The sequence below is a fragment of the Triturus cristatus genome, chromosome 6, assembly GCF_964204655.1.
Source record: "Triturus cristatus chromosome 6, aTriCri1.1, whole genome shotgun sequence".
NCBI classification, from domain to species: domain Eukaryota; kingdom Metazoa; phylum Chordata; class Amphibia; order Caudata; family Salamandridae; genus Triturus; species Triturus cristatus.
The window spans coordinates 272,023,055-272,038,234 of NC_140589.1; positions in this window are offsets into that span (position 1 = coordinate 272,023,055).

Genomic DNA, 15,180 nt, shown 5'->3' on the forward strand with positions numbered 1-15,180 from the left:
AAATCCAGGACACGTTCTGTTCGATATGTTGTATCTTTAAAACAGCAACAAAACGGATCTGTTTCAACATTGCTTGAGGCCTGACTTTTTATGAACAAGTATTGAAAAAATACACCCCTGCCAGCTTTCAGCACTGAGGATAGCAAGAACAACATGCGGGGATTTTTCCTACATGGCATAATGTGTGTTCTAAGAAAGCTTTTTAAAAATAGAGCTCACCTAAGCAGGAAGAAATGTTATGTGCTTCATGGCATTTTTAATTATGCAGAGTATTTTTAAATGTTAGCTTTGAGGTGGTCGGCATCAGACTCTTTTCCTGAGTGTGTCAGTGCCACAGCCTGCAACTCCTCCGCCTCTAAGGGAGGAATTGAAGCAAATGATGTCATGATCAGCTGCCACTGTTTTGCATTTTGTAGATGTTCAATATCCGTACTAGGTGTCAACAAATATTTTCAGACCAACAAACTTCGGCTTAGTTCCCACTTCCCACTCTTGCCTTTCCCAGAGGTTGAAAAGCTTCCCACTTTACCTTAACATTTGCAACTGTGTAGGGGCAGATTTACTGAGAACGTGTGTTGTTCTTGTGTGACACAAGTCATCGCAGGGCATTGCAAGTCCTTCAGGGATTTACTAAGCCACGCAAAGCCACTTTGCGTGGTTAATTAAATACAAAGTAACGCAGAGAAGCAGATAGTGTTGCCTTGCTTACTTTGCACTGGGTAGGCGTTACATAAAGGGATATGGGCGTTTCTGTGCATCCAACAATGTCTATTGGGTGCAAAAACGAAGACTTGGGACCGGGGTTTGATTCACAATGGTGCACCTACTCAACAGAAGTGTAACAAGGAAAAATATCTTTATTTCTTCTCATTAATTCCTCTTTCCAACTGTGCTGCACTCTGCAGAACATCTAGAAAGAGGAATATGCATCTAAAGATTGTTTTTGTGTAGGAAGGTGCCCCTTCCTGCACAAAAACAGCCCTGCCCGTCACGCAGGCACCCTTGCTCTATGGAGCAAGGGTGCCTGCTATGGCGCTAGGCAGCACAAAGTGTGCCAATGCAAGGAGAGAGCAGAAATACTCCATATCTTTGTAAATCTAAAGCATTTCTGCCCTTTCACACAATACAGAGCAACAAATTACCCTGCTGCTTTGCGTTGCGTGAAGGAATGGTAAATCTGTCCCATAATCTCCATTGCAAGATATTCTTCACTATAAATAGAACCCAATCAAGATGGAAAACTGGATACAGAATACTTTTCTGCAAGATTACCTTTTCCAGAGTCTTTCTGTGAACAATGGTAAATATTTGCAGACCTTTTTATCCAGGTTTACCTATTGCAGGGATTTTTGGTGGAGAGATGCATTATGTAGCAGATCTTACTTAGAATCACTTAGTTACAGTTCAAGGGGGATATACACATCATAAATTATCACAAAAGGCATGATTTCCATGCATGAGAGGAAAACTGAAGCCGTTAAAATCTTCGTGAAGTTGCAGTTTTCCATAGAACATTGAACATTTGCAAAATATATGTATAAGCAAAATCAGTTCATTTACTTCTAATCTATATTTTCTAGGATTTGGGGAGACCGCCCAAATGAATTTAGAACACAGATTTCACTGAGTTTATTTATAAAGACATTTTGATTTTCTCAAATCACAAATTCAGTTGTTTAGACAAGGACAAATCAATGCTTGAGAAAGCATATTTTTGCTTCTTTCAATTACTTTTCAAAGTCCATCTCAGGATGGAGGGATGGGATTCTATAAGATTGATCCTTAAGCATGGAATAATCCAGTTTGTCAACCTCTGAGTAACTTCCATGAGCCAGGATTTAGACATGGGTGTTCTTAGGAACATCAGCATTGTTTGAGCAGTTGAGCAGTCTGTTATGCCTGACAGTCTTAGGGTGGTCTTCCCTCCAAAGTTTTTGCTGTACCCCTCCATTTTTGCTGATCTTGTTTTTGTTATCCTTAGGACTCTATGTACTTTACCATTACTTTCCAGTGCCAAAGTGTGTGGGCTCTCTCCTCTAAACATGGTACAATTGGCTTACACCCAATTGGCACATTTACTTTACTTGTAAGTCCCTAGTAAAGTGGTACCACATGGAACCAGTACCTGTAACTTAAATGCTACTAATGGGCCTGCAGCACTTATTTTGCCACTAACTTAAGCAGCACACTAAACCTGTCTCTGGCTTGCCATTGCATCCTGTGTGTGTAGTTTAATCTGTCATTTAGACCTGACAAAATTAATCTTTTGTCAGGCCTAAACCCTCCTTTTTTAATACATATAAGTCACCCAGAGGGTAAGCTCTAAACAGCCCCTAAGGCAGGGTGTAGTGTATTTAAAATGTTGGACATTTACTTTTGACTTTTACTTGTCCTGGCAGTGAAAAACTCTTACGTTTGTTTTTCCCCACTCCAAGGCCTACTTCTCCCATAGCAATACACTGGGTTACCTTATTACATTTAATAAGTGATAACTTTCAATTGAGAGCAGATAGGAATTGTGAGTTTAGTGTCTAAAGAATTATTGCAATTTGAATTAGTTTTAAGTCACAACTCTGAAAATGTCACTTTTAGAATGTTGACATTTTGTTGTCCTAACAATTTGGTGCATTGAGCCTGGAACCTGTATCCTGGGTCACATGACCAGATGTATCTTGCAGGTGGTCTTTGTTTATTCCTCCAAGACAGAGACACAGGATAAATAGGTGTTGGAAGTATGGGCCATCTCTGACTTGATGATGGGGTTGAGCTGTCACTTACCACATGGGCACATCACAAAGGCTCTACCTGAGCCCAGTCACAAAAGGGATTACCACTAGTCTTTTGTGAGCCAAGACAAGCTAAGGTCAGGGTAGGGAGGGAGGAAATTCCAAACCTTGTTAGGGGGTGGAAACCTCCAGAACCTTCTCCAACTTCAAAGTGAGCACCAGATATGAATAATGGACTCACTGCCCCATCTCTTCAATAAACCTCTTGACCTGTGGATGATTCAGAAGGACTGTTGTGCTGCTCTGCAAGAAGGACTACTGCTCTGCTGATCTGCTAGCCTGCTGCCCTGACTGTCTGAGTGAAAAGACAAGACTTGAATCTTAAACCCAGGACCATCAGAGTAACTCCAAGGGCTAGTTGACAGGCCTCCTGATCAGATCAGATCAGGGACAGAAAAGGCATCAACCACCTTGAATTCAGCATCGGGACTCTGTCTGCTGGGATCCCTAACCCCCAAGTGGTGTCACCCCTCCGAAGTGGGCTTGAAGGTGCTCAGCCAGCCTAGCATTGGTCCTGTAAGCAGAACCAATGCAGCACGATGCATCTGCATTTGGAATGACCACAACGTGATGCATCCTCTACGCCACACCTCGCATCGCAGCCTGCAGACTCCTTGGAGCCGCAGCTGTGCAAAGCAGGGCTTTGCATCTCAAGCCCCTCATCGAAGGCATCCTGGAGGATGATGCAGTTCTTGACATTCAGCCCTGCAGCTTCTTCAGAACCACTGATATGTGACACATCTTCGACGCCAGTGTCAATGGTATCCCCGAGGTTTTTATTAATTTCTTTTAAAGAGTCTTATATAGCTCAAACATGACACTTAAGGGTGACAGAATGCTTTACAATACTAATGAACAGAAGCTGGACACAAAAGGATATGCTCTGTGCGTATGAGTGGAGTAGGTCATGCCGCAAAAAGTTAAATATGAAAATGATAAAAGTCAAATTAACACAAAAACAGACCAGGCACACATAGTCCTTCGAAGTGCTGGCTTGGGCAGGGTACGACAGGTGTCGGGCGGTGTGTAGATGGTTGGGCAATGGGCAAACAGCGCAATCTCGAAGATGAGGATGGGTGTGATAGATGGAGCCACACAGAGGTAGGTACATGACATGCTTGAGGGGAAGGGGTTATGGCCTTATTGTGAGAGAAATCTGTTGGCTAGGTGAGGAGGGGTTGCACCTGGTCTCAGGAGGAAGAGAGTTCCACATTTTTGGGGCCATTTCAGAAAAGGATCGATTCTAGGTTTACTTTTTGTTGAAAGTTTGAAGTTTAAATGGTAGGGTACTTGTGCTTCTGGAAGTTCTGTTTCCACCCGAAAGGGTCAGTTTCTGAGACAGGTAAGTTGGGGCGTTGTGATGCACCACTTTATGGGTCATACAGCCTGTGTTGAGATGGATCCTAGTCTCATAGGGTAGCCATTTCAGAGATTGGGGGTAAGGGCAGATATGATCTCTTATTTTTGAGTCAGTGATTATCCTAGCTGCTGCATTCAAGCTAGCCTTCAGCACAGTGGTTTTCTTTTCGGAAGGCCCTCAAGGGTAGTGCTGCCATATAATAATTAGATATCACAAGTGCCTGAACCACTGTTTTGAGCTTTGCCATTGGAAAGAAATGTTTTAGTTTCCTTAATGTATGTAGTTGATGGTTAGCTCCTCTGGTGGTGGCATTGATGCGTTTTTGCATGGAAAGGGTATTGTCGAAGATTATTCCTAGGAATTTATCTGAGTCAATGATGTGGGGGTACTATTCAAGGCAGTGAGATGTGGAAGCCAGTCTTTGATGTTGGGGTGATAATGAGAGGTAAGATCAATAGAAATTCTGTTTTGAGTGCATTGAGTTTGATGTGGTTACGAGTCAGCGAATGTTGCGTTTTTGTCAAGGTGTTTGAGGGTGCTGATGTCATCGGGTAAGGCAATTTTCATGTAGAGTTTAGTATCATCTGAATACATGTGATAGGAGATGTGAGAGAGTTTAAGGATTTCAGTCCAGGGCTCCATGTACAGGTTGAACTGTATCGAGGAGAGAGAGGAACCACGAGGGAAGCCTAGTGTAACTAGCAACTGATCTGAAAAAGTGTGTTTGATTAGGATGTGCTGACATCTGCTGTGGAGGAAGGAGGAGAACCATTTTAATACAATACTGAAGGGACCAATCTTGTGTTCTAATAGGTTCAAAAGGGTTTCATGATTCACAGTGCCGAGAATCCACTGATAGGTCAAGAAGGATTAGTAAGCAGGATACGTTCTGATTGAGTGAACGTAGGATGTTGTCAATAATGTGGACCAGGGCAGTTTTGGTGCTATGGCCCAGTCTGAAACTGGATTGATATTGGTCAAGGAGGTGGAATTGCTCAATGTGGTTGCAAAGCTGTATGTGTTCACATTTTTCTAGGAGTGTGGCCAAAGTTGTGATGTAGGAGATAGGCCAGTAGTTGTTGGGGTCAGACTGGTCAGCGCTAGTTTTTTTAAAGATTGGAGTAACCTGTCCACTTATTAAGCATTCAGGTATGGAATCTTGTATAATGAAGCATTGATAATCCTAGTCCATAATGGGAACAGGAGGTGACTGGACATGTTGAGGAGTTTGGAGGGAAGGGGATTGTTGAAGTGGTTGGAGCATTTCAGAGAAGTTATACATTTTGAGATGTCACTTTCATTTATAGCTGAACCAGGTGGTGTTGTTTTTAAGCTTGTGGGAAGAGGTTAACAGGCCTGCTTCCTGAACAAGAGTGGGGTGAGGGAGGGGGTGCATACGGTAAGAGTTTAAAAGTGTTCAGGGGCTCAGTGTTGAGTAGCCTCATTACAGTCAAGAGTTTAAGCATCATGCATTACGTACGGGATATAGGGCTGGGGTCACAGGAGAGAAGAGTGGTAAAGTGGCATAGCATACATACATATAATGACATTGGAGGGCAAAGACATAACCGGTAGGAGTTTTTCAGGCGGGTGTAGCGGAAGCCACTGAATTCAATGTAGTATCTGAATTGCGAGAGGATAGCTAAGCCAGAAACGGGCCCCAAATATCCTTGTGTCGAGATGCCTGAGGCATGAGTTCCCAATGTGTGTTTAACTGTTCCTGACAGAGAGTGATGTCTAGTATCCAATTTTTTATGGCAGGTGGTCTGCTCTTACACCAGTGCATTGCAATCTGGTGTTTAGCTTGGAGAAGTAGCATGGCCAGAAGTTTGCGGTGCCCTGGTATGACTTCATGAACGTATCCTAGAAGACATAGTTTGGGGGAAGGGGTCAGCTGAGTTGCCAGTATCTCATTTATGGATTTAAGTATTTCGTCCCAAAAATGTTCTATAACGGGACAGTCTCAGGTCATATGTAAAAAGGAGGCATCTGGTGAGGCACACCTCCAGCAGTTCGCCTCCAATAGTCTGAATTTTTCCAGCAGCAGGTCTCAATTGGTCAGTAGGAGCACAATTGTAAGTGGTGAGGATGGAGAGGATATTGATATGTGTTAACTGTCTAACTAGCCTATAGGGTCGGGAGGAGTGGTCAAGATTTGGTTTGCAACTCTAGCTAGATTGTGGGGCCCAGATATTGGCAGTTATAGGAGCAGTGTAGCATGACCATGCAGGACTCAGCATCACACCCCTGCTGCTTCCTCGGAACTGCTGCTGTATGACACATCATCAACGCAGGATCACCCTCACTCCACAAACCAGGATGCAAGGCACTTTGTTCAGCGGGCCTAACCTGGTCCTTGTATTTGTCCTGTGCTCCATCGTGGACAGCCTGAACTTGTGACTTTGTTCTGGTCTGGAGCAACCAGATGACCACAGTTGGCGCTTTGTGCTTTTAGGCACTATTTTCACTTAAATCTTTAAAATTGCATATCTCCAGCTCTACTGAGACCCAGGATAAGACAAGAAAATGCTGACTTTAAAGAAAATTTTAAATTACAATTCTTTAGATACCAAACCTAAAATTTCTACTTGTTCACAAACAAAGGTTATCACATATTAACTGTAATACGGTAACCCAATGCTATCCTATGGGAAAGGTAGGCCTCACAGAAAAATGAACTTAGCAGTTTTTCACAACTAGGACATGTAAAATTTTAAAGTATATGTCCGAGTTTTTAAATGCAATACACCCAGCTCAATAGGCTGTTTAGGACCTACCGTGGGGTGCCATACATGTAATAAAAGGGAGTTTTAGGTATGGCAAAAGGTTTATTTTGCCAAGTTTAATTAACAGTTTAAAACTGCACACAGGCTGCAATGACAGACCTGAGACATGGTTTACAGGGCTATTTAAGTGGGTGGCACAATAAGTGCGGCAGGCCCACCAGTAGCATTTAATTTACGAGCCCGGAGCACAAGTGATGCCACTTTACTAGTGACTTACAAGTAAATTAAATGTGCCAATTCGGTGTAAGCAAATTTTACCAAGTTTTAAGGTATGAGCACAAACCCTTTAACACTGGTAGCAGAGATAAAGTGCACAGAGTCCTAAATCTAACACAAACAAATTTCAGTGAACAGGAAGGGAGGAGGCAAAAGGTTTGGGGAGAGATCACACCAAATGCTGGCAGATCTAACAAGGAAAACCTATATATCTATTTATATCTTCTACTCTTCCCAAATGTTGGAATTTGGCTGGCAACATCATGGACCAATGGATGAATGCATGCAAACTAAATATTACTGTGAAAGTATAATTTAAAGATTACAACCACAGTATTGAATATGTGGACACCATAAAGCAGCACTTGCATATCTAATAGTTACCGGACTATGAGGATAAAGATAATAAAAGGTGAATTAATTGATTAGGCAATTAGAAATATGGCAGAAAGAAATACTGGAAGAGAAAAAGGCAGCAGTGGAAGTGTTGACACCACAGGTAATGTGGGAACTTGAAAAGGGATACATAAAGTAAGCTAAAAATTGTTGGGAGCTAAAACCGTGTTTTCAAATTTTACATGCCCTGTTAGTGAAAAACTCCTAAATTCAGTTTTCACTACTTTGGGGCCTACCTCACCCATAGGATAACATTGGGTGTATCTTATTACATTTAATTAGTGCTAACTTTGATTGGAAATAGGAAAGAATATCATGTCATGTTTGATCCCAAAAGAACTGTAATTTAAAATATTTTTAATGGTAAAGTTAGTTGGCCTCTGAGCATTCCTTGTAGACAGTGAGACAAAGGGGAACTAGATGTTGGCACAATGGGCCATCCTGCCAGGATAGGAGGGGCAAAGCTATTGCTTGCCCCACTTACATTTCAACGCGTTGCCTCCAGAATGCTCACAAAGGAACTTGACACCAGTCTATTGTCACCCTAGATCACTTGCAGTCTTGGCAGGTGAAGGAAGCAAATTTCCAGAACAAGAAGTAGGGGTAATCTAAAAGTTTTCCTCAGTTCAACGGCTGGCACTTGTTATAAATAATGGAGCCCCAGACCAACTCTGTACACTTCTGGCCTGTGGAGAACCCCGAAAAGGACTGCTTTATACTTCAGAGAACTGCCCTGTTGCTTGAGGCCTGCTTCATGCCAGACAAGATTGCCATGCTGCTAGTAGTGGACTGACTTGCTGTTTGAAGCCTGCCTAGTATCCTCAGAGGACTCCCTGGCTTCATCCCAGGATTACCAGAGTGACTCCAAGTGCTAATTGGCTGGCCTCCTGTGTGAGCTACAGGGACATAATGAATAGGGGTGGGCGAAATTTGCAAAATTCACTTTCGCAAATGATCGCGAAAATGTTAAAAATCTCCGCAAACACGCGGAAATATCGCAAAGATGCAGAAGTTTTTTCCCGCCCGTTCGCGGTATTTTCTGCGTGGTCGCGGCTCGCCAACTTACCCATGCGGTTGCTCACGGGCGCGGCCATCTTGTTTTCACCTGTCTCGTGGTGCATGATCGCGAGAAGAAAGACGTGATCGCGCGACGAATGACGTTACTGTGGGCGCGAAATGTCGCGAGACAGCGCAAATGGCTACCAACAATCCAACATCTCGTGGAGAACGCGACCGGATCGGGAAAACTTGTCGGCGAATGCGGGGATTCAGGTAAGGCGATCGCGCGTACGCGAGAATGTATTATTTTACAGCGCGAGCAAGCAAAAAAAATTTCGGTAAAATGCGGATTGCGGAAATTTTGACATTTTCGCGCTCTCCGCGGAACGCGAAAATGTCAAATTATCGCAATTTCCGCAAGCGGAACGGAATTTTACCCCAGGCCTAATAATGAACTCCAGAGACCTTACACTCTGCATCAGGCTTCTGCCTGGAGTGAGTCCTGACCCCCTCACATGACGCCCGACCAGTCCTGACCCCTTGGAAGCTGTGCTAAAGGTTCTTCTCCAGCCAAAACGTGAAACAATGGACTTGGAAAAATGTTCACCAAAAAGTGGTCTGAGAATCGACAGAAGACAGGTTCTTCCATGCTTGCCAATCTGTCGAGGTGTTCGCTGGTTGGCTGACTTTGAAACTGGGTTACTGGTTGAGTGGGGTGAAACCCTACTCAAGCAGCAACCACAACTTCTGTCAGGGGATGTCACAAGCAAACTCCAAATTAACCTATGCTTAACCATCTGGTAGACTAGCACAAATCAATCAGGCTTAACATAGAGGCAACTGCAAAGTAATTATTCAGTACTTGAAACAGTAATAAAGTAAAAACACTGCACAAGAAAAATCCCACAGAATTTAGAAAAATAGAGTAAAAAGTATTAAATTGGATGTCTATAATGACAAAACTCTAATCAGTAAAACCGGAGCTATGCAATTTTAAAGATGTAAGTGAAAATAGTGCATGCCGTTAGCTGCTTGCACCAGACCAGGACAAAGTCACAAGTTCATGCTGACCGCAATGGAGTGCAGGCCAGATACAGAGACCAAGTTAGGCCCACTGAACAGAGTACCTTACATTCTGGTTGGTGAACTGTTGCAAAATCCCGAATTGAGGATGCGTTGTGCAGCTGCAGTTATGAGGAAGCTACAGGGCTGCGATGTGACATCCTGCATTATCTATAAGAATGTCTATAAGAATGCCGTAGACGAGAGGATAGTGATGCTAAGTCCTTCATCGAAGACGCATCGCGCACCTGCAGTTCTGAAGAAGCTGCAGGGCTGTGATACCAAGCCCTTCAAAGTCATCAAGGATGCTGTTGACGAGGGGCTTACGATGCGAAGGCCTGTGTCGAGGATGCATCGAATAGCGGTGGTTCTGAAGAGACGGGGGGCTACGATGCCAGGGCGCTTTGCGGATGCATAATACTGCAGCGGTTCCAAAGCAGAGCTGCTAGGAGATGTGTTGCGTCGTATTGGTTTTGCCTTATAGGACCACAGCTGTACAGGCACAACACTTTCAGGCCCACTTCCAATGGGTCCAGGACTAAGGTGGCAGCACTTGGGGGGTAGGACTCACAGCAGAAAGAGTCCAGGTGGTTGGAGCCTCCTCTATCCCTGAAGCTGTGCTCAGGAGGCCATCGAACTAGCTCTGGGAGTCACTCTGGTGGTACTGAGTTCAAGATGCAGGTCCAGTCCTGGGCACTCAGGTTGCAGGGCAACAGGGCAACAGAATAGCAGTCTTTCTTGTAGAGCTGCACAACAGTCCTTCTGAGTCTTGCACAGATCCAGAGATCTACTGAAGAGTTGGATCGGATGGTCCACAAATTATACCTGGTGCCCATTTGGAAGTAGGACAAGGTTCTGGAGATTTCCACCCCAAAGGTGTTTGGAATTTGCATCCTTCCTGCCATCGCACCAGCTTGTCTGGGATCACAACAGACTAGTGTTGAAACCCTTTGTGAGTCGGCTAGGCAAAGACGTTTCTGATATGCAAGTGTGGTACATGACAGCACCTCCCCCTCATCAAGTCAGAGATGGCCCATCCTGCCAATACCTATTCCCCTTTGTCTCACTGTCTGGGAGCAATATACAAAGACCAACTGTCAGCTACATCTAGTCATGTGACCCAGAATACAGGCTGCTGGCACCAAATGTTTGGGACAAGAAAATGCAAACTTTCAGTAAGTGACATTTTAAGAATTGTGACTTAAAATCTATTAAAGAATATTTTAACTTACAATTATTTAGACACCAAACTCAATATTCCAACCTAGTGCCAATTGAAAGTTATCACTTAGTAAATGTAATAAGGTAACCCAATGTTATCCCATGACAATAGCTGGCCTTGCAGTAGTGAAAAACGATTTTATGAGATTTTCACTACCAAGACATTTAAAAGTTAAAAGTGCATGTCCAACTTATGAAATACACTGCACCATGCCCTATAGGCTGTTCAGGGCCTACCCTTTGGGCGACTTATATGTATTAAAAAGGAGGATTTAGACCTGGCAACAGGCTTATTGTGCCAGGTCAAAATGGCAGCGTAAACTGCACACACAGGCTTCAATGGAAGGCTTGAGGTGCATTTAAAGGGCTACTTAAGTGGGTGGCTCAAAGAATGCGACAGGGCCACTAGCAGCATTTAAATGACAGGCCCTTAGTACAAGTAGTATCACTTCACTAGGGACTTATAAGTAAACTAAATATGCCAATTTGGTGTAAGCCAATTTCACCATGTTTAAAGGTGTGAGAACATGCGGTTTGCACTGGTTAGCAGTGGTAAAGTGCACAGAGTCCTAACACCAACAAAAACAAGATCAGCGTAACTGGAGGAGTAAAGCAAAATGTTTGGGGGAAGGTCATCCTAGGGCTGACATGTCTAACACTCCTGCTACTTTCTTCTCAGCAGCTGCAAATTCTGTTCAGTGGGACCTCTCAGAAAGAGTATCTGGGTCTTTCACAACCACATATCCATGGTTGATACTTTGTTCTTTTTGGTACTATTTTTCACTTAAAATTTAAGAATTCATAACTTTGGTCCTATTGATTAAATGTAATTCATTTAGCTTGTATAAGCTTTATTCGAGACAATTCTCATAAAAGCACATAAAATCAACACAATTATACAATAATACATTATTACGGATTAAAAATTCATTAAACATAGAGTACAGCTCATACAACATTTGCATATAAAAACCATATTTACAAATAGTATTACATTAATCATTGTTGAGAGGAATACCTTGTTACCTGCTTCCCCCAGGGACCGTCTTCTAATTGCCCATGCCCAACCCAGGTATTTAGCTACCCCTATGACTATCGAATCCTGAGTTGTTGTACGTAGGATTCTTAGAGCCACTGTGCTGTCTCGTGTCCCCAAGTTTTTGCATACCGGCGAGAGCCATTTTCTCCTCGGATTCACATAAGCGTGACATACGAAAAGAAAATGGCCTATGCTCTCCTCGGCATTTTCGCATGCTGGACATAAGTTATTGGTGGGTCTGTGCCAGCCAGATGTCAGTTTCTTGAGGGGGATAGATCCTGATCTTAGCTGAAATACAAGTTTCCTGTCCATTGGTACCGTGATGTTGTCCCAGTAATTTTCCAGGGCAGGAAAAATTTTTATCTCCAGGAAGCGACCAGTCATAGAGTCGGCCCTGGTGTCATTCAGCATCTTACCGCCAACCCAATCCCAGTATTGTTCTTTAAGGGATTCTTTGCTAGGGAAGATCTCTCCCTCAGGGTTATTCCAAAGATTTGAAAACCCTAAGTTTACTAACATGGACTTCAGATGTTTTAGCCATTTTATCTTATGGAAGGTATCTTCCTTGATAATCCATTGAAAACCCTCCGCATATTGTCTTATTTCTGGAGTCGTCCAGAGACGTCTCCAGTAAAGGACTGGGCGCAATCGGGCTCTATCTACAATGGTGCGTCTACCTAACTCCAAAAACAGTGGGGTTAAGGGGGTACTCTGTGGGAGTCTTGTAATCCCTCGCATAAACTTGTTCTCTGAAGTCTGAAGAGCCGCTAAACCATCCCAGGCCCATAGCTCCGCGCCATATAATGTGGCACCCAAAACCTTCGCGTCATACACTGTTAATGCGGGTTTTATGGGTTTTGTTTTGGATTTGCGGTGTTCCCCCCTTAAAGCACCAGAAAGCTGCTGGTGCTTTAAGACCACTTTATCTACATGATGCGTCCAGCCAATGCCCTCTGCGATCTGTACACCCAGGTACGTAAATTCTTTGACAATGTCTAACCTACTACTGTTTAAGGTTACCTTGGGGTAGTTCCTGCGTCAGGGGGAAAAAGCCATTAGTTTTGTTTTTCCCACATTTACCTCTAGCCCATGCTCAGTGCAAAAAGCATCAAAAATGTTTAATGCACGTTGCAGCCCAATGGGGGTCTTAGACAAGATAAGAGTGTCGTCAGCGAACATCAGGATCGGAACCCTGGTGTCCGCTAACGATGGGGCATCAACACTAGCCTTCAGCATCCTCTCAACGATTCTGTTAATAAATAACGAGAAAAGTAAAGGGGCCATGGAACAGCCCTGTCGAACACCCCTTTCCACTGGGAAATCCTCTGTTGTCTCTCCACTTCCACCCCACTGGACTCTAGCGAAGTTGGATTCGTGCAGTCGCATAATTAATGTTAGCAGATCAGCAGGGATCCCCAACTTTTGCAAAACCAACCATAACTTAAACCGGGGGACTAGGTCGAACGCCGTCCGCAGGTCGACGAACGCGACGTACAGGCAGCCCCTTCCCAGTACAACGGTCTTCCACCTTAATATGGTAAAGCGGAAGACCTGATCAATGGTACTGGTTGCTCGCCTGAATCCCGCTTGGTATGGAGAAAGGGCGTTGTTGTCTTCAACCCAGTCCATAAGCTGGTTTGTTACCGTTCTCCCAACTACTTTCTGTATGGTGGCTATTAAGCTTATGGGCCTATAGTTTGCAGGCAGTGAACGATCTCCCTTCTTGTGGATGGGGATAATGGTTGCGCCTTTCCAGAGGTCTGGGACCACTTCCCCCTTGGCTAGGGCATTCGCTACAAGGAGGGTATATCTCGCCCATCTGGTCATATCGTATTTAAAAATATCAGGTGGAATGCCATCTGGACCTGGCGCCCTCCCACATTTCGCGGAACCAATGGCAATTTCCACTTCTCTAAGGGAGAACAAATCGTCGGTTGCATAAACCGGTGTTATACTATCAGCTGCCACAGGATGGTTAACTTCCGCGTACTGAGGTCTGAAGTAATCAACCCAAGCTTCCTCTGCTACATTGTTGTCTGGCTTCGCAGGACCGGCTCCACTACCCCACTTGATGATTTTCCAGAATGCCCTGGAGTCTTTACTATCAGAGGCCTCTTTTAGTTCGGCCCAGTGGCCTTCATCCCAATTCTTTTTTGCACGATAGATTGCCATCTTGTACAGTTCCCTATTCTTTGTCACAGCGGCGCGGTCCCTATTCCTTATGGCTTGTCCCAGGGCTAATCGTGCTGATCTACAATGACTATCAAACCACCTTTCCACTTCTTTAGATTTCTTCCCTTTCCTTTTTTTAATGAAGAAGCATGGTCTCAGGAGGGAGAATAACTTATTGTGGATTTCGGTGATTCCACTATCCCCTGGAACCACTGGAACCGCTGTTTCCATCGCGGAAATTGCACAATCAACAGCATTATTGATGTAAGTCATAGTGGCCTCGTTTGCCAGTACCTTGGGCCATTTTAACCTGCGTTCATCATTACTCATAACAGGGGTTTCATCGTATATCACTAGAGGGTTACCCGCACCAGTATTCCACCACCTATGAGTCACACAGAGGGGGTTGTGGTCACTTTCAACCCGGGGCCTAACTGTCATGTCAACAACCCCTTTCCACAGTTGGAGACTGCACAAAATGTAATCGATTCGGCTCCTGTTGATGCCATTGTCAAAAGTGTAGCTGCCCTCCTTGTCCCCAGGTGTCCTCCCGTTCAGTGCTCTTAAGCCATGTTCCATACAAATTCCATTCAGTGATAAGATCTCTTTTGTCCATCTCCTTACAGGTTTTAGGCATAGAGGTGGTACTCCCCAGAGATTGTCCTCTTCGCTCTCCAAGAGGTCATTTGTACAGTCCAGAGGTTCAAAAGTCCTGTTGAGGTCCCCTACAATTATCGTTACACTTTCCTGGGACTCGGTCTCAATGGCAGTAGACAACAGCTCAATGGTGGGTAAATTGGTTACGTTGCTACCTCTCACGTAGACATTGTACAAATCTATTAGTTGACCCTTTGCTACGGAGATTCTAAATGATTGCAAATCACAATTTCCCAGGTCCAACATTTTGATGTTGACCTGCAGGTCCTGTCTAACCCAAACAGTTAAGCCTCCCTTGGGCCGCCCTCTTCCCCCTTTTGACGCTGGTATACAATAGTTCAAATAACCAAGACAGAAAAGGGGATCACAAGCCCAGGTTTCTTGGAAGCAACAGATGTCATACCCACTTATAAAATCCACCCAGGATTGGGAATCCAATTTACTTGCCAGCCCAGCGACATTCCAAGATAAAAGCGTACCAATGCT